This window comes from Gopherus evgoodei, chromosome 16 (assembly GCF_007399415.2).
Source record: "Gopherus evgoodei ecotype Sinaloan lineage chromosome 16, rGopEvg1_v1.p, whole genome shotgun sequence".
NCBI classification, from domain to species: domain Eukaryota; kingdom Metazoa; phylum Chordata; order Testudines; family Testudinidae; genus Gopherus; species Gopherus evgoodei.
In genome coordinates, this window is record NC_044337.1 from 6,234,800 (window position 1) to 6,261,080 (window position 26,281).

Below are 26,281 nucleotides of genomic sequence, written 5' to 3' on the forward strand. Positions count from 1 at the left end.
TCATGGCAGCTGGAGGCTTCTGCTTCAGGCTGCTCTCCCCACTCAGCAGCACCGCGCGGTCGTGCCTATCTCTTGCTACCAGGGCTCACAATCAGATACTTATACCTCTACATTTTGCTGCAAATAAAAAAATTAAGCTGCTATTTAGGACTGTCCCCCAACCTACATATCCTGGGTCATTTTGTATTTTACCAGTGTCAACCAAAGACCCACACACAAATGGAGATTCAGTCCTGCCTGTGCTTCTATCCTAGTGCTTGTCACAGATTCCCATTTTCAGCTACAGGCTGAGCAAGTGCAGAATGGTGGTTCACTCTACTTCGCTGTAAGCCAACCACCCTCCCCTCTCCTCTTTGATCTCTGCTTGCAGAGGCAATAAAGTCAGGGTATGTCTACATCTACAATTTTGCAGCACTGGTTGTTACAGCTGTATTAGTACAGCTGTATAGGGCCAGCGCTGCAGAGTGGCCACACTTACAGCAACCAGCGCTGCAAGTGGTGTTAGATGTGGCCACACTGCAGCGCTGTTGGGCGGCTTCAAGGGGGGTTCGGGGAACGCGAGAGCAAACCGCGAGGAAGCAGACCTGCTTGCATGGGGGTTCGGGGAACGCGAGAGCACACCGCGGGGAAGAAGACCTGCTTGCACGGAGGGGGTTCGGGGAACGCGAGAGCAAACCGCGGGGAAGGAGACCTGCTTGCACGGCGGTTCGGGGGAACACTGGAGCAAACCGGGGAAGGAGACCTGCTTCCCCGCGGTTTGCTCTCGCGTTCCCCGAACCCCCCTGCAAACCGCAGGGAAGGAGACCCGCTTGGGGGGGGATTCGGAGAACACCGGAGCAAACTGCGGGGAAGGAGACCTGCTTGATTACCAGAGAGGCTTCCTCAGGTATGCTGGGATACCTCCTTATTCCAAGGAGGTCAAGAAAAAAGCTGGTAAGTGTCTACACTTGATTACCAGCGCTGGATCACCAGCGCTGGATCCTCTACACCCGAGACAAAACGGGAGTACGGCCAGCGCTGCAAACAGGGAGTTGCAGCGCTGGTGATGCCCTGCAGATGTGTACACCTCCTAAGTTGCAACGCTGTAACCCCCTCACCAGCGCTGCAACTTTGTGATGTAGACAAGCCCTGAGTGTTGTTTCTTATTCATGCATTCTTTATTACTTCATCACACAAATGGGGGAATAACTGCCATGGTAGCCCAGGAGGGGTCGGGGAGGAGGGAAGCAACAGGTGGGGTTGTTGTAGGGGCACCCCTTCGAATAGCATGCAGCTCATCATTTCTGTGGGATGTCTGGGGCTCTGACCCGGAGCGGCTGTTTGCCTCTCTGGTTCTTTAGTAGGCTTGCCTGATATTCTAGGCAGGCCTGACTCTATTTGTAGACAAAACATAAAGAAGAGAATGACCTGAGGAGTCATTCCCATTTTTGTCCAGGCGATCCCAACTGCCCTCACCGAGGCCGGCCAGGAGCACCCATGACAGCAGCAGTACAGTACAGTATGATGGCGGTAACCATCTTTGTCAACTTACAAAGCAGCAGACGGTACAGTAAAGCTGGTAACCGTCTTTGCTAACTTGCTGTGTAGCACTGCAGTACCGCATCTGCCAGCAACATCCAGTAGACATACGGTGACAGTGAAAAAAGGCTGAACGGGCTCCATGGTTGCTGTGCTATGGCATCTGCCCGGGCAATGCAGGGAAAAGGGCATGAAATGATTGTCTGCTGTTGCTTTCACGGAGGGAGGATTGACTGATGACATTTACCCTAACTACCCGCGACAAATTTTTGGCCTCATCAGGCATTGGGATCTCATCCCAGAATTCCAATGGGTGGGGGAGACTGTGGGAGCTATGGGATAGCTACCCACAGTGCAACGCTCCAGAAGTCAACGCTAGCCTCGGTACATGGACACACACCGCCGAATTAATGTGCTTAGTGTGGCCGCGTGCACTCGACTTTATACAATCTGTTTCTAAAAATCGGTTTCTGTAAAATCAGAATAATCCCGTAGTGTAGACATACCCTTAGGCTGTCAGAGGTTTAAACTTTCCTCTTCCTCTGTGTAAATGTGCTTTGGGCCGCAACATGGCATTAAAGATGGCTGGGTGACAGGGCAGTTCTCCCCCTCAGGAAAGCTGAGGCAGGACCAGATTTGGTCATTTGAGTTATCAAAGTGCAAATAGCGAAGGGCCTGATCTTACAAACCCTCTCCCAGGGCAGAGCATTCAGTGTCTGGTGTGCTCCCCTTATGCCTCTTTCTCACTGGCTCCATTACTCGTTCTGCATCCCCCTCCAACTTTCCCAGCCCTCTCCATGGCCTCTCTCCAACCTATTTCCTCTGATCTCTGTCACCTGTCCCCTCCCTGCACTACCCCCTCATTCCATTCCTCCATCATGGGCTCCTCTGTCTGCTCCCCAGAGCTCTCCCATGTGGAGGTGGGATTGGTCTCTCCTATTTGTATTGCCCGATCTAACTCCCTACTTCCCTCTTAGCCTCTCAGAGAGTCACTTCTTTTCATACCTTTTGATCTATATCAGCTTTTATATCGCACTCATCAACAGCAGCGTATCTGAACATGTCCCAGCAGTGCATTAAACAACATGACTAACATCCGTCAGGTTCTCTCAACCTCTCCCCAGGAGGAGAAGCATCTGCAATGGAATCGCTTGTTTTGGTAGGGTTGTTTTCTTTTTCTAACCTTATTTCCCTAAAACCCTATACATGTTGCTATGTATTTATGTTAGAGAAGGCACAGCTTGTTTTAAGCTTCCCTTTGCATCATCTCATCAGGGACTCTCCCTCTGTTAAATATTTTGGTGATGTTTGGCATGAAGGACCCTAGATAAAAATAAGGAGTACCATGTGTGAATACAGGCAAGTCTTATCTTAGGCGGGGGGTTCCGTTCTGCGGTTATCGCATAAAGCGAAAACCGCGTATAGTCAAAATTATATCCCCAAACCCTTTAAACCCCCACCCGCAGCTCCGGCAGCCGGGTCAGGGGGCATTTAAAGAGCTCCACCAGGCTCCCCACCGCCCTTTAAATGCCCCCCCCCCCCCCCCCCGGGACCAGCCACCAGAGCTGCAGGCAAGGTTTAAAGGGCTCCGCCGGGCTTCCCTCTGCGGTGGGGAGCCCAGTGGAGCCCTTTAAATGCCCCCCCCGACCAGCCAGCGGAGCTGCGGGCAGGGTTTAAAGGGCTCCGCCGGGATCCCCGCGGCAGAGGGAAGCCCGATGGAGCCCTTAAACCCTGTCTGCAGCTCTGGTGGCAGAGCTGGGGCTGGCATTTAAAGGGCCCGGAGCTCCACGGTGGCTGGAGCCTTGGGCCCTTTAGTTCGCCCCAGGGGCTACCTGCCACCTCTGCAGCTGGGAGCCCCATGGGTGATTTAAAGGTCCTGGGACTCCCAGCCACATCTGGCACCCCAGGACCTTTAAATCTTGAGGCCACGCCCCCCACTCCAGCCATACGCGTAAAGTTGAAATCGCGCATGTTAAATGGGCATAAGCTGTGAGAGACCTGTATATATATAAATAAAAATAAAAGATTTTTCTCATGGAATTAGGGAGTGGTCTTTGCCTGCTGAGACATTTGTGGGTTGGTCTCTTCCACCATAGTAATACCCAAGTTCCTGACTTGCAACTTCCTGTCCACCTTTCTGAGGCAGAGCTGCTGGAGGATGGTTTTGTGATAAGGAGGAATGCTTATGAAGGACAAGACAGACCCAACAAGCTCATTTCACTCGTGACACTCTCAGTTTGAACCCAGACTTGAAAACTAAGGGGCAGAAACACAGCTGCTGTAAACTGTTGTCAATAGAGATATGACAAGGCATCCAAGCTAGGAATCTGTCTTGTAGAGTGGTCATCCATACACCACCGTCCTATGGAAAAACTTTGCTACCACAACCATAATCACTCCTGGAGCGAGTTGTGTTGTAATAAAATAACCTAGATTTTATGTTCACAGAATTCACACACAGAAGTTAGATTAAAAAAATACTCTTGCTGGAAGGTTGCAACATAACACGTGACAAACCAGGCTGCTCTCCAAGACAGAGAGGCACAACTCACCTTACATTAATCTAGGCGATCTTTTGCTATGCTGGCTTTCTTCAGACTGACTGCTGGTAGGCCCAAGTCACACACTTTCCTACAAAGCCCCCTAGCCTGCAAGCAGGATCAGCAACATCCTTACCCTGAAAGTGATAGCTTACAATTTAAAAGCAGCAAAGAATCCTGTGGCACCTTATAGACTAACAGATGTTTTGGAGCATGAGCTTTCGTGGGTGAATACCCACTTCATCAGATGCATCAGACGAAGTGGGTATTCACCCACGAAAGCTCATGCTCCAAAATGTCTGTTAGTCTATAAGGTGCCACAGGATTCTTTGTTGCTTTTACAGATCCAGACTAACACGGCTACCCCTCTGATACTTACAATTTAAAACAGTTTTCAACATGCCACATGAGAGACTCCATGGACTTTCCTATATATGATCTAGCTGGGAAAGTGGAGAGAAATCATTTTTCCCTCAACTAAGATTTGCCAAATTTTTGGCAGTGGAATGTAGGAAAAGTTGGTGCTTCAGGAAATTCTAAGAGGATCAAGGTGCCGCGGACCACAAGTCCCCAAATACATTTCAGAGGTGGTCTCACATGCAATATCTTATATTGCTAGCGTTGCCCAACCTCCTAGTTTCACTGGGAGTCTCCCACAATCAGACCTTATCTCCCAGAGGCTACTGAAGCCAAAATGGGAGATTTTAGCCTCGCTGAGCCGACAGACTTTTGGCTGCCTAAGGCAGGCTCCCTACTTGCCCTGGCCCCATGCTGCTTCCGGGAGTGGCTGGTAGCAGGTCCAGCAGTGGCTCCTGGGAAGGTTTGCAGAGGGCTCCGTGCACTGACCCTGCCCCAACTCTGCAGCTCTCATTGACTGGGAACTGCGACCAATGGAAGCAGTAGGGGTGGTGCCTGTGGGCAGGGGCAGCGCATGGAGCCCCCTGCTCCCCCCAGGGGCTGCAGAGATGTGTCGGCGGATTCCAGGAGCCATGTGGAGCCAGGCAGGGAGCCTGCCTTAGCCCTGCTGCACTGCTGATCACCTGAGATAACTGCCACCTGGCCTGAGACTGCACCCCTCACTCCCTCCCACACCCAAACCCCCTGCCCCAGCCCTGATCCGCCTTCCAGAGCCAGCACCCCAACCCCCAGCCCAGAGCCTGCACCCTGCACCCCAACCCCCATCCCAGAGCTCTGTCCAGCACCCAAACTCCCTCCCAGAACTTGCACCTCACACCCCTTCCTGCACCCCAACCCCCTGCCCCAGGCTCAGCCTGGAGCCCCTTCCCACGTTCCGAACCCCTCAGCCCCAGCCCAGAACCCGCACCTCCTCCTGCACCCCAATGCCCTGCCACAACCTGGTGATTGTGAGTGAGAGCGAGCAACCAAGGGAGGGGGAATGGAGTGAGCAGGGCAGGGCCGAGGGGAAGGGGTGGGGCAGGGGCAGGGTATTTGGGTTTGTGTGATTAGACAGTTGGCAACCCTATATATTGCCCTTTCACATCATTGATTGGGGCAGCCTCTCTTAAAACAAAACAAAACCCACCACTTCCAAACACAGCTATGAGCAGGGCCGTCCTTAGCCATAGGCAGAACAGGCAGCCGCCTAGGGCACCACAAGGTCTGGGGGCACCGCTCTGCTGGGAGCCCGGACAGACAGGAAGCAGTAGAGCATGCAAGAGCAGGGCTGCAGGGTCCTAGAGAGAACCGAATGCAGCACAGTCTGAGGGAAGGGATTGGCTGCTGGGATCTCTGGGAAGGGGTTGGGGAAGGAACTCACCTGCAGGGTCACCAGATATCCTGATTTTATAGACACAGTCCTGATTTTGGGGTCTTTTTCTTATATAGGCTCCTATTCACCCCCACCCCCATCCCGATTTTTCACATTTGCTGTCTGGTCACCCTAGATGCGGATAGTTAGTACCTATATAAGACAGAGCCCCAAATATCGGGACTGGCCCTATAAAATCAGGACATCTGGATCTGGTCACCCTAGCTGGGGAGCACATCTCTCCCCCAGGCTGGCAGTGATCCATCTCATCCAGGGGGAGCTGCACAGGGCAGGATGAGCTGCTGTGGCTCCATGGGTGCCCCGTCCCTGAGATCAGATGCTGTGCTAACTTCACCATGGTCCGTTGGGCTGGCAGTTGCACCCATTGGCATGTGATCAGACCTGAGGGTTTGCTGCTGCTGCTGCTGCCACTCTGCACCCCAAGAGATGGATTTTGGGGTCCTGCAGTTTTCCACCTATCTCCTCCTCTACTGCAGCTGTTGGACCAGCAGGCTGAGGGAGGAGCCAAGCATGAAAGCAGTACTGCGTTGCCATTTAGATTGTCATTTAACAAATTTGTTTGCCAAAAATGCTTGCTAACAATCCTGAATTCAATTTCAATATTATTTTTTTTAAATCAATATCTTAGCCAAAAACAGAAAATTAAGTTATTGACAATTATTTGTCACAAGTTTGATATGGGGAAGGGAGTGGACTAGTTTTCATTAGAGAAACAAAAAATGTTGACTGACTTTCCTATAGCCCTGTTACCGCTAAATAGAGCCTTCCAACAACTGTAATATGCTCATCTCCTTACTAATGTACAGAATAGGGGTCAGCAACCTACGGCACATGTGCCAAAGGTGGCACTCGAGCTGATTTTTGATGGCATGAGACAGTGGGTTGAGCAGCTCAGCCCGCCACTGCTCTGGGGTTCTGGCTGCTGCCCCATTGCCACTCGGGGTCCTGACCACCAGCCCCACTCAGCACCCACTGCTGGCCTCGGGACCCCCAAGGAACCCCAGGCTGGCAGCGGGCTGAGCAGGCCGGCAGCTGAGACCCCGTCTGAGCCACTCAACCCGCTGTCGGCCTGGCGTTCCATTCACTCAGTTGGTAGTGGGCTGAGCAGGACTAAATTAAATGAAATAGAAAAACAAGAGCAACTAATGACAAAGTGCAAGAATCTACAGCAGTGATCCCCACTGTGGTGGTGGATGAGCTTCCGCCGAAATGCCGCAGCAACAAGCGGTGTCATCCAGAGGCGTCGCCGCCGAATTTCGGTGGCATTTTGGCGGATGCTCATCCGCCAGCCAGTATGCAGGTGCACTGAGAGGCCCCTGCGGGTGCCATGGCACCCACCAGCACCGCGTTGGGGACCCCTGACCTAGAGAGCCTCCTGAAGCACAGCGATCATTTTGATTTAAATGGACTTGAACTGTATGAAGAATTGAGTACACTGTCATCAATGTTGCCACATGCAAAATCGATGATGGACATTGTACAGTTTACTCAAAGCAGCAAACTTGTTGACATATATCCTAATGTGTACGTTGCCACTCGTATTCTACTGACAATTCCTGTAACAGCAGCATCAGGAGAACGGAATTTCTCAAAACTAAAGCTCATTAAAAACTATCTCCGTTCTACAAGGAGTCAGGAACACTTGATTGGTCTTGCTATTCTTGCACTTTGTCTTTGTCATACGATGACATTACTACTGATTTTGCAGCCAAAAAAGCCAGAAAGATTGTTTTTAATTAAAACCAAATCCTTGTTTCAATATCTCTGCAAAGAAATTTCCAAAAAAATGTCGACAAATTAAAAAAATTATATAATTTGCATCATTCTGTCAAATCAGATTTTTTTTCTATAGTGCTACTTCTTTAGTGCTAGTCCATCAGCATTACAATGTGCTTAATTAAGTTAAACTGGTTTTAATTACATCATTTTTTAATAATGCATGTGGCAAGTTTTCCAATAGTGTAAGCTTATGTTTGTGTTGCTAAGAGCAAGACAGGCACAGGGGCACCAGTTTAATAATCCCGCCTAGGGCACCATAAATCCTAAGGACGGCCCTGGCTATGAGGGATCAGCTATCGCGAACTCCACCCTCCCACCCCGAGCCTTCCAGCTGGATTCACTGCGTGGCAGCTCACTGAGGCCAGGAAGAGCTGTAACCCTCACAGCAGTTCTCGCTCTCACACATGCTGATTTTGGCTCTGCTGCATGATAGCAAAACAGAGCTCTGCTTGTGCTCCCCGAAGAGCGGTTGGCCCAACACGAGGGCAGGGTGCTGGGAGCCATTGAACCAAACTGGAAACCCTGGATATGATAGAAACCCCTGCAAGACAGGGCGTGCAGCAGCTCCCCAGCATGTCTAGCTCCAGCACCTCTGAGAAAGCTCTTCCCCATCATACAGATAAAGTGAGCCCTGCCCCCGGCACGTGGCATTGTGCACAGACCCCACTCAGGCTGTGGCTGGGTGAGGGAAAAGGCTATTCCTGTCACTGGGCAGCTATGGGGGGATGTGGCTGGGCTAAAAGACAGGCTGTAGTTCGACTACACGTTGTTGGGCTAGATGCTGGAATCAGTGGGTGAAAGCAGGGCAGGCATGTGGGATCACCTGCCTCCCAGAGTTGCTACTCAGCTTGTGCTGAGCATGTTTAACACTGACAGACCCTGGTCGTCGGTGGGTGGGATCGAACCAGGGACCTGTGGAGCTTAGTGTATGACCCTCTACCACATGAGCTAAAAGCCAGTGGCCTGTTAGAGAGAGAAATGAGTCTGCTCTACAGCCTTAGATGGGACAGACACCACACCCAGGAGGTGTGTGGGTTACACATGCTCAGGAACACTGCTGAAGCCAGCTGCCCTCACTCTGGACCACCCCCCCACACACACTGTGGGCAGGTCTGGGTGGTCTTTGGCTTGTGTTATGTAGGATCTATGGCCGGATGAGCATAGAAGCCCTTCCTAGCCGACTCAGAGTCAGATATTTTACGGCTCAGGCCTGCAGCCTTGCAAAGCCACCATTAGAGTCAGTGAGAGTTTTGCCTGAGTAAGGACTGCAGGATCCTTAGGGCAGAGCAAACTGGAACAGTAAGATGGAAGAGGATGATTGAGTGAGGCTACTATCTTGTTGAGCTCTGACCTGTCCTGGGATCGGGCACCTTTTGTTCAGCTTCTCTTGTTTTGGCTTTTGCTAAATGCGTCCTATAGGCTGGGAGCAAAGAGACCCATGTCCCCAAAAGAAACATTTGTTACTTTTGGCTGGAGTTTCTGTGCAGGAAACATTCAGATGTTTAATCTGGTGCTGAAAAGAGCCAAAGGAGATGTTTTAAAAAGGACTATGACCTTACTCTTCTGGACAATTTGCTAGCCACAAAACACACAGGCAGCCAGTCTATGACGAACAAAGCAAAGACATCACCATTCAGTGCTACAAGTCAGTATGTGGAGCAGCTGCTATTATAGCAGTATTATGTTCATGGAATATATGCGGAGGAATTAGATAAAAAACAAATACTCTTGCTGGAAGGTTGCAACATAACATGCCTTTATTTCTTAGAATTCAGCACAATACATAATAACCCAAAAAGAGAGAAAGAAAAAGCAGGCTGCTCCCTAAAACAGAGAGGCACAACTCACCCCTCCTTACACTAGGCTGTCTCTGTATAGAGTGATGGCATACATGGACACTTCCCTACAGAGCTTTGAGCATGCAAGCTGGACCATACCCCTCCTTCCCGACACACACACACACACACTCAAAGCAATAGCCTGCAATTCCAACACAGTCCCCAATCACACCACAATAAGGATGTGGGGTGGGGTGCAGAGGTGCAAGATCAGCCTCCATTTTGGGAAGGTGGAGCCTAGGACACTAGGCTGAGCAGCAGCCTGAAGTGAACTGCAAGCATGTTTCAGTTGTGTAATCATTCATTTAGTTGTTCAATACAAGCTCTTGTTGCTTTAATGCAAAGAACATAACCAGGACAGCTCACTTGGGTCTCTGCTAATGGGGCAGCTGGGTATCTGCTGGGCAATTATAGAAATATCTGCAGATCCCAAAAGCATCACAAGTTTTAGCACAAATATATATTAAACAATTGTACCCAAAAGCTATTTGTATTCTCCGACTTTAAAGTGGTTCAATCATCCAATCAAACAATGCCATGCAATATGCGTGTGTGAGACTAGTATATATAGCAAATGCCATAATCAAAGCAAACAGTGTCTGAACAACCTCAGTTCTGAACAGGATTCCTTGAAACTGCTTGGCAAAAGCACAAAGGGAAAAGGAGTTACAGAAATGGGGCTCCGTTAGGCTAATTTTGGAACTCTAGGCTGGTTAAAAGAAGGGACCATCTTTGAGAATTTTGTTTTTAAATTTCTCCCTGGGTTTTTGAGGTTTGAAAATTCAAAAATTTGCAAATTGCAAAAAATTTAAAACATTTTTCACCCAATTGGCTGAGAAATGTTAACCAGACTGTTTCCTGTTTATATTTCTGATTTTCAACATTTCATGGAAATTTCAAACTAATTTTTTTGACCAGCCTCATTTGTAAAGAATCTCCCCTCTGGGTCTAACCGTTGTTTACCACTGCAAAGAGAATGGGAGTGCACCATTGCATTTCAGTTTCACCTGCCTCCTTTCAGATGCACCATATTCCAGGGATTCTCTTATCTTTCCAGTTCTATTAGTTACATTAAATCAGCAGCACCCTTTGCTATACACTGGTACCAATAAGCCATGAAGAATAAAAAGCATTATTCAGAACCTATATTGCTTTGTTTTACAATGTTACTATGCCCTCCCTCCAGCGTCTTAATTAACAATAACCCCTGGGTCTTATTCCAGATTCCCTCCCCATCCTGCATGGTAGATGGGCCTCACAAGCAGTTGCCAAATAATTCCACGCTAGCCTGTTTCTGCTATGGAAACTGTCTTGTTTGGAAACTTTAAGATTCCAGCCCATAAAAGTTGAAGCTTCCTTCCTGCTCCCTCCTCGTAATTTTTCTATCAGGAATTTGGAGACAACGGGTATTGTCCATGCTGACAAACCTTGTTAAGGCAGGATCTGCAGGGAGCTTGCAGTGCAAGGGACTCTTCCTTTCTTCTACCTGCCCCACTTGGGACACGTTGCTGGGTGGGTCATCTTAAACTTCAGATATCACCCATTCAAATACTGTGCCCACAGTGAGGTTTTAACTGTGGGAACCAAACCTGGACCTTCTGGCTCTTAAAGCACGAACCTCTAATGCCTGAGCTAAATGGACTCAGCTGTTAGCCAATGCCATAACAGGCTCAACCTTTATATGTGGCCAGCCACCCTGCATGAGGAAAGAGTACCACACTGCACATGTTGACACAAGCACAGGGACCCAAGCATCTACAGGGCTCCCTTAGACTAACTGTGTGTGGGCCAAGCTCAGAGCTGAGGCTATGGGAGCATTGTTGCTGCACTAGTTACCTCTCTTAGCATAGGAAGTGGGAGATGGATGCCTGAGCAGGTCACCAGAACCTACCACAACTTCACCAGAGAGCACCAGCTCAGCCACGGGATGCAGAGGAGATCCCAGAGCTCCAGGAAGGGTGGAGAGCACTGGAACTTGAGACACCATCTTCCACAGATAGGTAGTCCCATTGCTGGGTGGGAGGTGAGTGTACATCCCACTCTGGGAGCTCTGCATGGTGTTAGTGAAGGGAGGAGGACATGAATCTCACTGTAAGGTGACCAGATGTCCTGATTTTATAAGGACAGTCCCAATTTTTGGGTCTTTTTCTTATATCAGCTCCTATTACCCCCACTCCATCCTGATTTTTCACATTTGCTGTCTGGTCATCCTACCTCACTGCAGAAGATCTCCAGGGAGGAAGGCAGGGGGGATAAAAGGCTGTTGCCTAACTTGGAAGGAAAATTGATTTTTCAACTCAATGATTTTTTTGAATGAAGGGTACCTGCTTTCCACAGAAAATTTTGATTTTTCATTAAACAAAAAAACCCAAACATCTGAAAATCAAAATATGTTGATTTGACTATTGTCCTGCAGTGTCTCATAGGCGTTGTACTCTAGTTACCTTGTGATCCCATTCTCCTCTATAGGTCAGGCTCCTCAGACTACATCTCCCATGACACATCATGCCCAGGGGCTCCCAAGATGCAACCTTCTCCCCTCAGCAGGAGGTCTCTGCTGAGGCGGAGGGAGTAGAGTGTGTGAAGACATCTCTGGTTACCTATAGCATGTTCTTTGGGTGGTGGTGGATTCTTAAGGAGAAGAGACCAGGGTACAAGGCAGGTGAGCAACTGAGACAGGTGACAGACCTACTCGCTTTGCCCATGAGTAGGAAAGTCTTGCTCAGGGGAAGATGCCGTTTTACCACATCTGAAACAGTACTTTCTGCCTTAAAGGGTCCCCAGAACTGCTCCCTCTTTCTGGAGACCTCCCTGTTCTCACTCCACTTGGGGGAGTGTGATCTGCTGCCCCAGACTGCTCCTCTCCTTCCTGGCAGTTTTCACTGTGGGCAGGGTAAGTCTGGAGCAGTAGGGAAGATGGTCCCTACATGGTCCAATGGGAACAGGGTGGAAATGCGGGTCCTCACAGATGTGCCATGAGGCTGCTCGTGGCAATCCTGACCCAGTTCTGATCCAACACCAGTTTTACTCAGTGTAGTGCTATCAACCGTAGTGGAGTTACTCCCAATTCCAACCAGGGTGAAATCAGAGTTGGGCACAATTTCACAAGCCTCAGGACAGCGAAGAGGCATCATGGCCAGCTCTCAAGAATGGACCCTTGGGAAGCCGCCCTGGAGCATAGCTGAGGTTGGCTCGGGACACCGGAAAGTTAGATGGCTCCAGGATTCCCCAAGAGGCAGTTTACAAAGCAGCCAAGTTTAAAACATTCTCCTATATGTTGTTTGCATTGCCACAGGCTTGTTACACACTACTCCAGGTGCAGTGCAGAAATGCAGAAGGAATCTCAGCTGATTGCAAACATATGGCTTAGAACAAACATAAACCACCCCTCCATTGGAGGCACGCAAAACGCCTCCCTGTCCTGGCCTGGGAAGAGGGTGAGCAATACACGAAACAAACAACGCTAATGATCCAGAAGGACTTAGGCAATGTCCTAGGCATCCTGCCATCCTGTGCAGGCCTGAGCTCCGAGTTAGGCCCCTGGTTTCCCCATATAATGCCTGGGCAGCTCATGCAGGCTAGGTCTGCACTGAAATCGGGAGGGTGACCGCAATATACGCAGACCTATCTGAGCTCGCTGGGGGAACTGGGGCAGCTTCAGCCCAGGCTATGTGAGCCTGCTGGGACCCTGGGTTATTACTCAGGCTGCTGGCCTGCCCTGAAGCACGCACTGCTTTGGCCAGTGCTCGAGTAGCTGGGTTAAAGCTAGCTTGGGGCAATGTGTACTGCAGTACCCTGGCAAGCTGCCTGCAGAGACTCAGCGGCATGAGTACCAACCTCAGGGCAGACTGCTCCAAACCAGGGCATAAACCCCAAACCGGCACGCAGTTCTGTACTTAGATTTCACCAACCAAGCAGCAAGTGTGAACTCCCCAGGCACCATAACAGCCTTCATTTGGAATCACAAACTGTCACCTTGGGCATTCCAGCTATCTTGCCACCCAGATAAGCCTGCCTTTGTGATAGATAGCCCCTTACACCTGAGGTCAATGCTATGTTCAGGTTACTCTCAGTCCCAATGGAGTACTCACTTATCCCAGGTCAATTGCCCCTTAAATCCTAAAGAGAATGCAGCCAATCCTATAGTTGAGAAATCTTTAGTTAATTTAGTAAGAAAAAGACATAAGAGTTATTTAAACATTACCTTTTGAAACCTCAGAATGTAACAGAAGCTGTTGTAATGTGCAAATTCTATATGTCCTCTAGGGCTAACCCAGGCCAAGCACTGGGGATCCCTTCCTTATGCTTAGAAATCTTGCCCTCTTCAAGCAGCATAGAGACCCAGTTTCTTCCTGTCAGGAATTGTTATTCCTTGAGTTAAGGCTGATGGGATGAGTCCTTATGCACGTCTCCTCTTCATGGTGTAGGGGGAGCCATCACCAAAGTCTTTGTTTCGCAATGGCTCAGTTTCAAAGAGCCTTCTTGGTGGGCAGGCCCTAACTCCTGCCATAGGAAGCTGCCTTTACATTAATGAATGCTTTCCTGTTTGGTGAGCTATATAGTTACAGAGGGTTACACTACAAACACTGGATATAACCTTATACCACGGGGTACAGAAAGTGAGATTAAGGACAAGTCTAGACTACAAAATTAAGTTGCATTGACATACAGTCACCACAGTAATTAAATCAGTTTTGCATGGCCACACTACATGTTTTGTGTTGGTAGTGCACAGCCTCACCAGGAGCGTTTGCACCAATTTAACTGTGGGGCGTTGTGAGACCATGTGCCACCAGGAGCTGACAGCTGGAACAGTCTAAGGTAAGTAACAAAGTGTCTACACTGACACTGTGTTGACCTAAGTGGCATGCCTCGGGTGGAGGTGAAGTTACATCCGCAGGAGCAACGTTGTAGTGTAGTCGCTAACAGAGTTAGGGCGACATCAGCTGTCTTAAGTTGACCAGGCCTAATACATGCAGCGTCCTACCAGCATTTCATAAACACTAAACACGTTTTTATAAATCTAATGTGTGTGTTGTAGTAGAAAGGGAGCCTGAGACAGAAGCCCTTGTAACAGAGGCCTGATACGAGGCAGGCCTGCTCACAGAAACTGGCAAGAACAGGGCTGATATTGCAGAAATACACATTCCTAAGATGTGCTAGGCACAGTGCTCATTCAAACACATCCCGCTAGCCAGTGGTACCAGAACATCCCAATATCAAGGATGGCACAAAAACATTCCCCAAGGATAACAGGAACACACTGACACCTCCTAAAAGATAAGGTGAGGATGACGGTATGTAATAGAGATGTTTTAAATTGAACCAACATGTACAAGGTGATGGGTAATAACTAGCCACATCAGGAGACAGTAACTAACTATGTCAGAGGGGCAGTACTAACTTGTTTGTATAGGGGTATAAAAATGTATCTCAGAGGGAGTATCTTTGTCTGGCCTAGGGAGGAATGGAAAGTCCCACCATTCACTGAATTGGTCCATTGTTACAGGCATACATGTATTAGTGCTCCAGTAGAATCTGCAGGATACTAGTACCATGCTTTGTCAACAGTAAACCTGGCTGGGTGCCTTTGTCCCTTAATGGATCTTGTGATCATTGGGCAGTTTGCTCAAGGTCTGCCATGCCAGCTGCCTGTGCAGGGGTGGGGTGGAAAAAAAGGGAGAACACAGCGCCAAACATCTGTTAACATCTTACCACATGTGTCAGTATTCAGTTGGGGCCTAGGCATAAGCTGGCACCTGGTATGCCAGTGTCACATACCTCACCCCTCTACTGCAGTGTAGACATACATACTCAGCGGGATCTTCAGAAGCCAGCAAGTTGAGCAGGAAGCTGCTTAAGCTAGATAGGAGTGAAATACAGAGGAAAGGGGCGGGGCTTAAGGACAAGATTCACAAAGTATAGTCAATAGCCCAGAGATTAGGAGCTCAGAGACTTGGTATATGGGAAGCCATGTTTTCAAAACTGCACCCTGCCTGAAATGGAGCAGGAACCTGACCTCAAGGTCTCTCGCCTCCTAGGGAAGTGCCCTACCCACCAGCCTATTGGCTATTCCAGGTGGGGCTGTCTCAAACTCTCCTGTTAGAGCTGCTCCACTTCATTCACTGGAGCAGGGACATGAAAAGACGGTTACTCACCTTTGTAACTGCTGTTCTTCGAGATGTGTTGCTCATATCCATTCCAGTTAGGTGTGCGCGAGCCGCGTGCACGTTCGTCAGAGATTTTTACCCTAGCAACACTCGGTGGGCCGGCAGGGCACCCCCTGGAGTGGTGCCGCTATGGTGCCTGTGTCACGGAGTGTGGGAGAGTCCGGTCCTGCACCCCTCTTCCTGGGACCCACAGTGATTCTCAGCCAGCCAGTAAAACAGAAGGTTTATTGGACAACAGGAATGCAGGTTACAGCAGAGCTTGCAGGCACAGTCAGGACCCCTCAGTCGAGTCCTTCTGGAGTTTCAGGGTGCTTGGGTCCAGCATAGGATCCCCTGAATTCCCCTCACCCAGCCCAAAACCGAAACTGAACTGTCCCTCCCCGGCCGATTCCTTTGTCCAGCTTCCCAGGCCAAGGTGCTAACTCCCTCCCTCCTACCTGGCTCAGGTTACAGGCTTAAAGATCCTGTCTCTTACCTACAGACATCCCCGGCTCTCCCATCCCCCACACAGACAGTCCCTACTCCATCACATCTCTCCCCCCTTCGAGACTGAACTGAGCGGGGTCACTCTGCCAGTGACCTGGGGAAGTTCAGGGCCCCATCTCCGGGACAACGCGTCCGCTATCAGGTTGGCACTTCCCTTCACATGGACCATGTCCATGTCATAGTCCTGCAGGAGCAGGCTCCACCTCAGGAGCTTGGCGTTGGCTCCTTTCATCTGGTGCAGCCAGGTCAGGGGAGAGTGGTCGGTGTACACGGTGAAGTGTTGCCCAAAGAAATATGGCTCCAGTTTCTTAAGGGCCCACACCATGGCCAGGCATTCCTTCTCGATGGCCGCATAGTTCTGCTCCCAGGGTAGCAACTTCTGGCTCAGGTACACGATGGGGCGTCTCTCCGCCTTTTCATCCTCCTGCATTAACACCGCCCCCAGTCCCATCTCTGAGGCGTCAGTGAACACCATAAAGGGCTTGTCAAAATCTGGGTTTGCCAGAACTGGGCCACTAACTAGAGCCTCCTTCAGCGCCCGGAGAGCCTCCTGGCACTGCTCTGTCCAGATCACCTTGTCTGGCTTCCCCTTTTTGCACAGTTCAGTGATGGGGCTGGCTATGGCACTAAAGTGGGGCACGAACCTTCGATAGTACCCCGCCATCCCAATAAAGGCCTGGACCTGCTTTTTGGTTTGGGGAGTGGGCCAGTCTCTGATCACCTCCACCTTGGCTGGTTCCGGCTTTAGGCAGCTGCTCCTCACCCGATGGCCCAGGTAAGATACTTCAGCCATCCCCACCTTGCACTTCTCAGCCTTTACGGTTAACTCAGCCTCCCGGAGTCGGTTCAGCACTTGTTTAACCTGGGACAGGTGGTCCTCCTAGGTCTGGCTGAAGACGCAGATGTCGTCAATATACGCCATGGCAAAACTCTCCATCACCCCTAGTAGCTGATCTACCAGGCGCTGGAAGGTGGCTGGCACTCCCTTGAGGCTGAAGGACAGGGTCAGAAACTCGTAGAGCCCCAGAGGGGTGATAAAGGCCGATTTCAGCCAGGCATCTGCATCCAGCGGCACTTGCCAGTAGCGCTTTGTAAGATCCATGGTGGTCAGGTACCAAGCACCTCCCAGCTTGTCTAGGAGCTTGTCAGGTCTGGGCATGGGGTAGGCATCAGATACGGTGATGGCATTGAGCTTTCGATAGTTCACACAGAACTGGATTGACTCGTCCTTTTTAGGGACCAGCACCACTGGCGAGGCCCAAGGGCTGGAAGATGGCTGGATCACCCCCAAAGCCAGCATGTCCCTGATCTCTCTTTCTAGGTCCTGGGCAGTTTTCCCAGTGACCCGAAAAGGGGAGCATCTTATAGGAGGATGTGACCCAGTCTCCACCCGATGGACAGTCAAATTAGTGCGTCCAGGCTGGTTGGAAAACAGCTGTCGGTATAGATGCAGCACCCCTCTGATCTCAGCGTGCTGGGCCAGGGTCAGCTGATCAGAGAAGGGAATCGCCTCCAGGGGGGAACCAGCTTTTGTCCCAGGGAATAGATCCACTAAGGGGTCATCTCCCTGCTCCTCCCATTGTCCACACATGGCCAACACCACATTCCCCCTGTCATAGTATGGCTTCATCATGTTCACGTGGTACAGCCGATGGTGATGTGCCCGGTTCGACAGCTCCACCACATAGTTTACCTCATTTAGTTGCTTGATAACCTTGAAGGGCCCTTCTCAGGCAGCCTGGAGTTTGTTTTTCCTTACGGGGATGAGAACCATCACTTGATCCCCGGTGGCGAAGGCGCGGGCCCGCGCCGTGCGGTCATACCAGACCTTCTGCTTCCTCTGGGCTCGTGCTAGATTCTCCCTGGCCAGGCCCATGAGCTCAGCAAGTCTTTCTCAGAAGGTCAGGACATACTCCACCACCGACTCTCCCTCAGGATTGACCTTCCCCTCCCATTCGTCTCTCATCAGGTCCAGGGGCCCCCTTACTCGCCTTCCATACAACAGTTCGAAGGGCGAAAACTCGGTAGATTCCTGGGGTACCTCCCTGTACGTGAACAGCAGGTGAGGTAAGTACTTGTCCCAGTCCTGCGGGTGCTGGTTCATAAATGTTTTAGCATCATCTTCAGCGTCCCGTTGGACTGGGGGTGATACGCTGAGGCCCAGTTATGCCGGACCCCACATTTTTCCCACAAGCACCAGAGCAGCGCCGACATGAAGTTGGACCCTTGGTCCGTTAAGACTTCCTTGGGGAACCCTACCCGGTTGAAAATTGTCAGCCGCGCATCTGCCACGGTGTCCGCTTCGATAGAGGACAAAGCCACCACCTCGGGGTAGCGAGTGGCGAAATCCACCACCACCAGGATCTATTTCTTCCCCAACCGGGTCGTCTTGCTGAGAGGTCCCACTATGTCCATGGCCACCTTCTGGAAAGATTCTTCTATTATGGGTAAAGGCCTCAAAGCCGCTTTCCCCTTGTCCCGGGCCTTCCCTATCCTCTGGCAGAGGTCACAGGATTGGCAGTACTGTCGGACATGGGTAAAGACCCCAGGCCAGTAAAAGTTCTCTAGCAGCCTCTGCTTGGTGCGCCAGATTCCCTGGTGCCCTGCGAGAGAGATCTCATGGGCCAGGTACAGTAGCTTGTGGCAAAACTTCTGGGGAACCACCAGCTGCCTCCTGATCCCCCATGACTCTACTTCCCCTGGGGGAGCCCATTCTCGCTACAGGAACCCCTTCTCCCACAGTAACCTCTCCTTGCAACCTCTCCTCATGGTCTGTACCGCACTGAGGTTAGCCCGGTCCCTGGGCTTCCGCAAGGAGGGATCTTTCTGCAACTCGGCCTGGAACTCAGCAGCTGGGACAGGGATGGAGACCTGCTCTCTCTCGCTGGCTGGGTCTGAGGCCGCAGCCTCTCTGAGCCGTGTCCCTGGGCGTTCCCCTCCCCACCAGGTTAGGGTCCTGCACCTCGGGCAGAGTCCCTTCCCCGTGGTCAGGGTGCAGTGCCCTTTGCCGACTCTGACTGCGAGTCACGACCAGGGCATTCTGGGTGTTACTTGGCCAGTCCTCGAGGTCCCCTCCCATTAACACATCCGTGGGCAAATGTGGGTGTACCCCCACGTCCTTGGGGCCCTCCTTGGCCTGCCACTTCAGGTGTACCCTCGCCACGGCACCTTGAATGGGGTCCTGCCCACGCCCATCAGGGTCAGGTAGGTGTCGGGCACCATCCGATCTTAGGCCACCACCTCGGGCCAGGCGAGCGTCACCTCTGCGCCCGTGTCCCAGTACCCAGTGACCTTCCTCCCATCTACCTCCAGGGAAACAAGGCATTCTGTCCAGAGGGGCAGCCCTGCACCCACCCTGTAAACAAAAACCCAGAGCCTGGAGCATCCAGCCCCCCAGAAGAGCTGACCTGGGGACCTCCTCCCTCCTTCACAGGTTGTATGCTGCCAGCCCCCCTTTCCTGGGAACGTTGTCTCTCCTCTGACTGGGTCTTTACCCAGTCAACCCTCTGCGGGTTGGGTCTGCTCGGTCTGTCCCTGAGCTTGGGGCACTGGGCCCGTATGTGGCCTTGTTGGCCACAGTGATAGCAGCCCATGTCTCGTGGGTCCCCTCGAGTGGGTTGGATGGACCTGACGCTGGATGTTTCGCTTTGGTGGGGGTTCTCCAAAGGGCCCCGCTGGGAGGTCCCATGATGACTCTCTCTCTGCGTTGAGGCAGGCCTGCTCCTTCGAGACTCCTCCCTGTTGTCTCCTGCTCAACTGTCCACAAATTGGTCGGCCAGCTGGCCTGCGTGCTGCGGGTTCTTTGGCTTCTGGTCCATCAACCACAGCCTCTGGTCGGACGGGCACTGCTCGTACAGGTGCTCCAGTATGAATAGGTCAAGCAGGTCCTCTTTAGTTTGGACCCCAGCTGTCCACTTGCGGGCATACCCCTGTGCCCAGTTGACCAGTTGTAGGTATGTCACCTCACGGGTTTTACGCTGACTTCGGAACCTTTTCCGGTACATCTCCGGAGTCAGCCCAAACTCGCGGAGCAGGGCCTGTTTGAACAGTTCGTAGTCCCCTGCCTCTGCCCCTTTCAGTCGGCTGTACACCTCCACGGCTGTGGAGTCCAGTAAGGGAGTGAGAAATGAGATCCTGTCTGCAGGGTCAACCCTGTGCAGCTCGCAGGCATTCTCAAAGGCCGTCAGGAAGGTATCTATGTCCTCCCCTCCTTACGCCGGGGCAGCAAGCACTTATCAAAGCTCTTTGTAGGCTTCGGTCTCCCCTCACTCACCGCAGCCAGGGCCCCACTGCTCGCCAGCCAGGCCAGATCCAGCTCATGTTTACACTGTTTCTCCTCCTCCTCCAGCTCACGCTGGCGCTGGTTCGCCTCACGCTGGCGCTGGTTCGCCTCATGTTTACGCGGATCTCCCGTTCCTTCAGTTCTTGCCTCCATAACTCGAGCTCTTCCTGTCTCAGCTCCCTGTCATATTCCAGCCGCATCCACTCCACGGATGCCGAGCGCCACCAGGACAATCCCCTGCTGGGGGGTGAGCTTCGTTGAGAGGATCCCCTACTGGCCGGGGGGGTCACGGTGCCCCCGGTATTCGTTGGGCTCCTCCCCGCCCTTCCCCTAGGCATAGGAAGGGGGGGTCTCAGGAAGCCCTCAGCCACCGGCTGACCACTCCCAGCTGGGACAGACACTGGTGCCTGCGCTGCATCTGCCCGGCTGCTTCCCTCAGAGACAGGGATTAGTTCGTTCGAGCAATCTCCCTCCTCCAGCTGGGCAATCAGCTGGTCTTTGGTGAGCCTCCCTCTGCGCAGCCCCCTCTGCTTGCACAGCTCCACCAGGTCGCACTTGCGCCGCTTGGCATACATCTTCCTGCTGGCCACTCACAGGCCGGGGTGCTCGCTGCTCCCCACGGTTTCCAGGGAGACCCCCAGTGCACCAGCCCTTCTTGAGGTCACCACCTCTCTGCCAGGGTCGAGCTGCAGACTCTTCCGCCCCTGGGACCGCTTACTGCAATTCCCCAGGGGACCCTGTTACTGCAAAGTCCTTCTCACTGGGCATACACTCCCAGTGGTTAATCACCCCTAAAATCGTCCCTTCGTTTTACTGCTCCCCAGTCACTTACTGCAGGAAGCGCCGTCCACGGGGTGCAGTATCTCCCGCCGCTGCCACCAGTTGTCATGGAGTGTGGGGGAGTCCGGTCCTGCACCCCTCTTCCTGGAACCCACAGTGACTCTCAGCCAGCCAGTAAAACAGAAGGTTTATTGGACAACAGGAATGCAGGTTACAGCAGAGCTTGCAGGCACAGTCAGGACCCCTCAGTCGAGTCCTTCTGGAGTTTCAGGGTGCTTGGGTCAGGCATACGCTCCCCTGAGCCCGAGTAGAGTGGGTGGTGAGATGGCCAGTCAGAACGTGAGCCAAGTCATAGCATGCCCGAATACAGGATGTCACCCAAGATGCAATCCATTGGGAAGAGATTGCCATGCCCTTCATATGTTCTGCCACCGCTACAAATAGCTGAGGTGAACGCCGGAAGGGTTTGGTCCTCTCGATGTAAAAGGCGAGAGTCCTGCGGACATCCAGAGTATGCAGCTGCTGTTCCCGTCGCGATGAGTCTGGCTTTGGAAAAAAAGACTGGCAGGAAGATGTCCTGATTAACGTGAAAGGCAGAGACGACCTTAGGGAGGAACACCGGGTGTGGTTGCAGCTGTACCTTGTCCTTATGAAATACCATATACGGAGGATCCACAGTCAATGCTCGAAGTTCTGAGACTCATCTAGCTGAGGTGACAGCGACTAGGAATGCTGTCTTCCAGGACAGGTACAGCAGCGAGCATGTGACTAAAGGCTCAAAGGGGGGCCCCATGAGCCTGGTTAAGACGAGGTTCAGGTCCCAGGTAGGGGTTGGGCGTTTGACCTGGGGGTAGAGTTGCTCCAAGCCCTTGAGGAATCTGGAAACTATAGGGTTGGAAAAAACGGAACTGCCAGCCTCCCCAAGATGGAAGGTGGAAATAGCTGCAAGATGCACTCTTAGAGAAGAGATCGCTAGACTTTGCTCTTTGAGAGACTATAAATAGTCCAAGATAGTGGGGACTAATACAGATTGCGGAGAAAGGTCCTGCTGGGCGCACCACTGACAGAAGTGCTTCCATTTAGCGAGATATGTTGATCGCGTGGAGGGCTTTCTGCTTCCCAGCAGCACTTGTTGCACTGCGGCAGAACAACGCAACTCCGATTGGCTCAACCAGCCAGCAGCCATGCTGTCAGATGAAGGGACTGCAGGTCCAGGTGGTGCAGCCTGCCAAAGTCCTGCGTGATCAGGTCCAGGTAGAGTGGCAAGGGAATCGGGTCTGACAGAGACAGGTCGAGCAGCATGGTGTACCAATGCTGCCTCGGCCAAGCCGGAGCAATCAAGATAAGGCAGGCTTTGTTCCTGCGGAGCTTGAGTAGAACTCGGTGGATGAAAGGAAATGGTGGGAAGGCATAACAGAGGTGACCCGTCCACGGAATGAGGAACGCCTCCAACAGGGAGCCCGGGGAGCGACCTTGTAGGGAGCGGAACACCTGGCATTTCCTGTTCACTCTGGAGGCAAACAGGTCTATGTGGGGAAAAACCCACCTCCGGAAAACTGAATGGAGAATGTCCGGATGGATGGACCACTCGTGCGACAGGAAGGACCTGCTCAGATGATCTGTGAGCGTGTTCCGGACTCCTGGGAGGAAGGAGGCTACTAGGTCTATGGAGTGGGCTATGCAGAAGTCCCACAGCTGGATCGCTTCCTGACACAAGGGGGAGGACCGTGTCCCTCCCTGTTTGTTTATGTAATACATGGCCGTTGTGTTGTCCGTGAATACTGCAACACAATGGCCCTGCAGATGGCGCTGGAATGCTTGGCATGCCAGCCGGACCACTCCAGCTCTCGGACATTGATGTGTAGCGTCAACTCCTGGGATGACCAAAGGCCTTGGGTGCGCAGGTGCCCTAGGTGAGCACCCCAGCCCAGGGAGGACACGTCCGTTGTTAGGGAGGTGGAGGGCTGGGGAGGGTGGAACGGCAGACCTGCACACACCCAGGATGACATTCGCCACCAGTCGAGGGAGCCGAGAACGCTCAGTGGAACTGTCAGAATGATGTCTATGGCGTCTCTGCCCGGCTGATAGACGGAGGCGAGCTAGATTTGTAGAGGACGCATTCGCAGTCTGGCGTGCTTTGTGACGAATGTGCATGCAGCCTTGTGACCGAGGAGACCAAGGCAAGTGCGAGCAGAGGTTGTTGGAAAACTCTGAAGACTTTGGACCAGGGAGACTATGGCCTGAAACCGGTGTGGGGGTAAACTGGCCGTTGCAAGGTTGGAGTCCAGCATTGCCCCGATAATCCTCTGCGTAGGCACCAGAGTGGACTTGTCTAAATTGATGATCAGGCCTAGACGCATAAACAGGTCCTTGATAATGGTCACATGGCTGATGACTTGTGCCTCAGAGGCCCCTCGGATAAGCCAGTCATCGAGGTAAGGGAAGACGTGTATTCAACGACGGCGTAGGGAAGCAGCAACAACCGCCATACACTTCGTGAAGACACGAGGGGCCGAGGAGAGGCCAAAGGGGAGGACAGTAAACTGGTAGTGTCGATGATTTACCACGAAGTGCAGATACCACCTGTGCAGGGGATAAATTGCAATGTGGAAATATGCATCCTTCACGTCGAGAGCAGTGTACCAATCTCCGGGATCCAGGGACGGAATGATGGTTCCCAGGGATATCATGCGGAACTTGAACTTTTTGATGAATTTGTTCAGTCCTCGCAGGTTTAGGATAGGCCAGAGGCCCCCTTTCACCTTGGGAATTAGGAAATATCGGGAATAAAATCCCTTGCCCCTTAACTCCTGCGGTACCTCCTCTATAGCTCCGATTGAGAGGAGCTTGCGGACCTCCTGGATGAGGAGTTGCTTGTGAGAGGGATCCCTGAAGAGGGATGTGGGGGGTGAAAGGGAGGGGGTGAAACAAACTGAAGATGGTATCCAAGCTCCACCATATGTAGGACCCAACGTCCTGAAGTCAATTGGGACCACGCAGGAAGGAATGGGGAAAGGCGGTTGTAGAACTGAAAGGGATCCAGGTAGGCAATTGGTACACTGCTCTCGGGCGCACCCTCAAAAGTTTGATTTGGGTCCCGGTGTTAGTTTGGTGAGACTGGAACTGTTACCCCCTTGAGGTCCAGACTGATGTCTGCGATTGGTACGACCTCGTCTTCTGGCAAAGTCTTCTCTTGGCCGAGGCGGGGGGTAAGGGCGCTGAGGTTGGGAGCAGAAGGATCATCTTTGAGTCTGAGGCGTATGCATTCCCAACGAACGCATAATTACTCGGTTGTCCTTTAGACTCTGCAGTCTGGGGTCTGTCTTTTGCGAGAACAAGCCTTGTCCATCAAACGGCAAGTCTTGTATGGTATGTTGCAGCTCAGGTGGCAGGCTGGACACTTGCAACCATGATATACATCGCATGGCTATGCCAGAGGTGACTGTTCTAGCCACCGAATAGGCAGCATCTAGCGAGGCTTGTAAGGAGTTCCTCGTGACCCTCTTCCCCTCCTCCAGGAGTGCTGCAAATTCCTGGCGGGAATCCTGCGGAACCAACTCGGCAAACTTCCTGACCGCCTCCCAGGTATCATAATTGTATATGCTCAGGAGGGCTTGTTGGTTCGCCATGCGGAGTTGGAGGCCTCCCGCGGAATAGATTTTCTGTCCCAACAAATCCATGTGCCTGGCCTCCCTAGATTTAGGTGTGGGGGTTTGTTGGCTGTGGCGCTCCCATTCGTTGATGGACTGTACCACCAATGAACCGGGAGCGAGGTGCACATAGAGGTACTCATACCCGTTTGACCCCCTTGGCTGTGGGTGGGATGGAAGCCAGGGATTGCCAGATAGTGTCTGCTCTAGCCTGGATCGAATGGATGAAGGGGAGAGCCACTCTGGTTGGTGTCTCTGCGGACAAGATGCTAATCACCAGGTCCTCCACCTCTGGAACCTCCTCTACCGGAAGGTTGATATTCTGGGCAACACGCCGCAGAAGGTCCTGGTATGACCGGAGGTCAATCGGAGGTGGCCCTGACGATGATGTCTCCGCTACTGCCTCATCCGGGGAAGAGGAGGATGACAGCCCCAGGACAAGTGGGTCCTGCACTGATGCCTGGTCCGGGGTGACCTCCGTCTCCGGAAGATCATGCGGGTCTGGTGCGTGTGCACTGGTTTCCTGGAGAGCGGTACTGGGACTGCGAGCGGCGCCAGGATCGGGAGCGATGGTGGGACCGAGAGTGTCCGCGGGACCTGGATCAGGACCGACAGCGTTCGATAGTGCCCGGCGAAGATGGCCTCATCATGGCGGGCTTGCCCAATGACTGAACAACCCGCACCGGCGGTGCCGGGGGTTGGGGCAGCTCAGGCTCTGTCAAAGCAATTAGTTCCCGAGCCGTGGAGAAGGTCTCCGGCGTGGAGGGCACGATGAGCTCGACCTCAGCGTGCGCCAGGGAGCTGGTAGGCACCGGACTCAACGGCTCCTGTGAGACTGGAATCAACAATGCAGAGGCAAGCGGTGCCGCAGCAGTTGACGGTGCCGGGCGGTCCGCTTTAGACGTATGCTCCGACTGCGGCGTAGATACAGGTGCCGCAGGAGCCTTGTGTCCAACGACCGACACGGGCGGTAAGAAGGAACTGAGGAGCGGATGGGCTGGCAGGGGTATATATCAGGCACCATAGCGGCGCCACTCCAGGGGGCGCCCTGCCGGCCCACTGAGTGTTGCTAGGGTAAAAATCTCCGACGAACGTGCACGCAGCGCGCGCACACCTAACTGGAATGGATATGAGCAAGCACTCGAAGAAGAACTTGGGTCTATCACATGCCAGGTAAGTGTCCCTAGAATAGAGGCACATACTCACCTGCCTGTGCCTGAACAGTTCCCAATTTAGCCCCTTAACCACTAGGCTGTCCTTCCCAGACACTTCCCTGGGAATCTCCCTGCCCGCAGACTCGCTGTGTTCATCTTTCAAAGTAATGGCAGAGGAAAGGCTCCTCCACAGTTCAGTTTCTGAGAGCTGCTCCCTATGGAGGCAGGGTGGGGATGAGTCAAGAACAGCTGGATTTTTAGGGAATGTGAGAGCATAAGGTGACTGTTCCCCTGG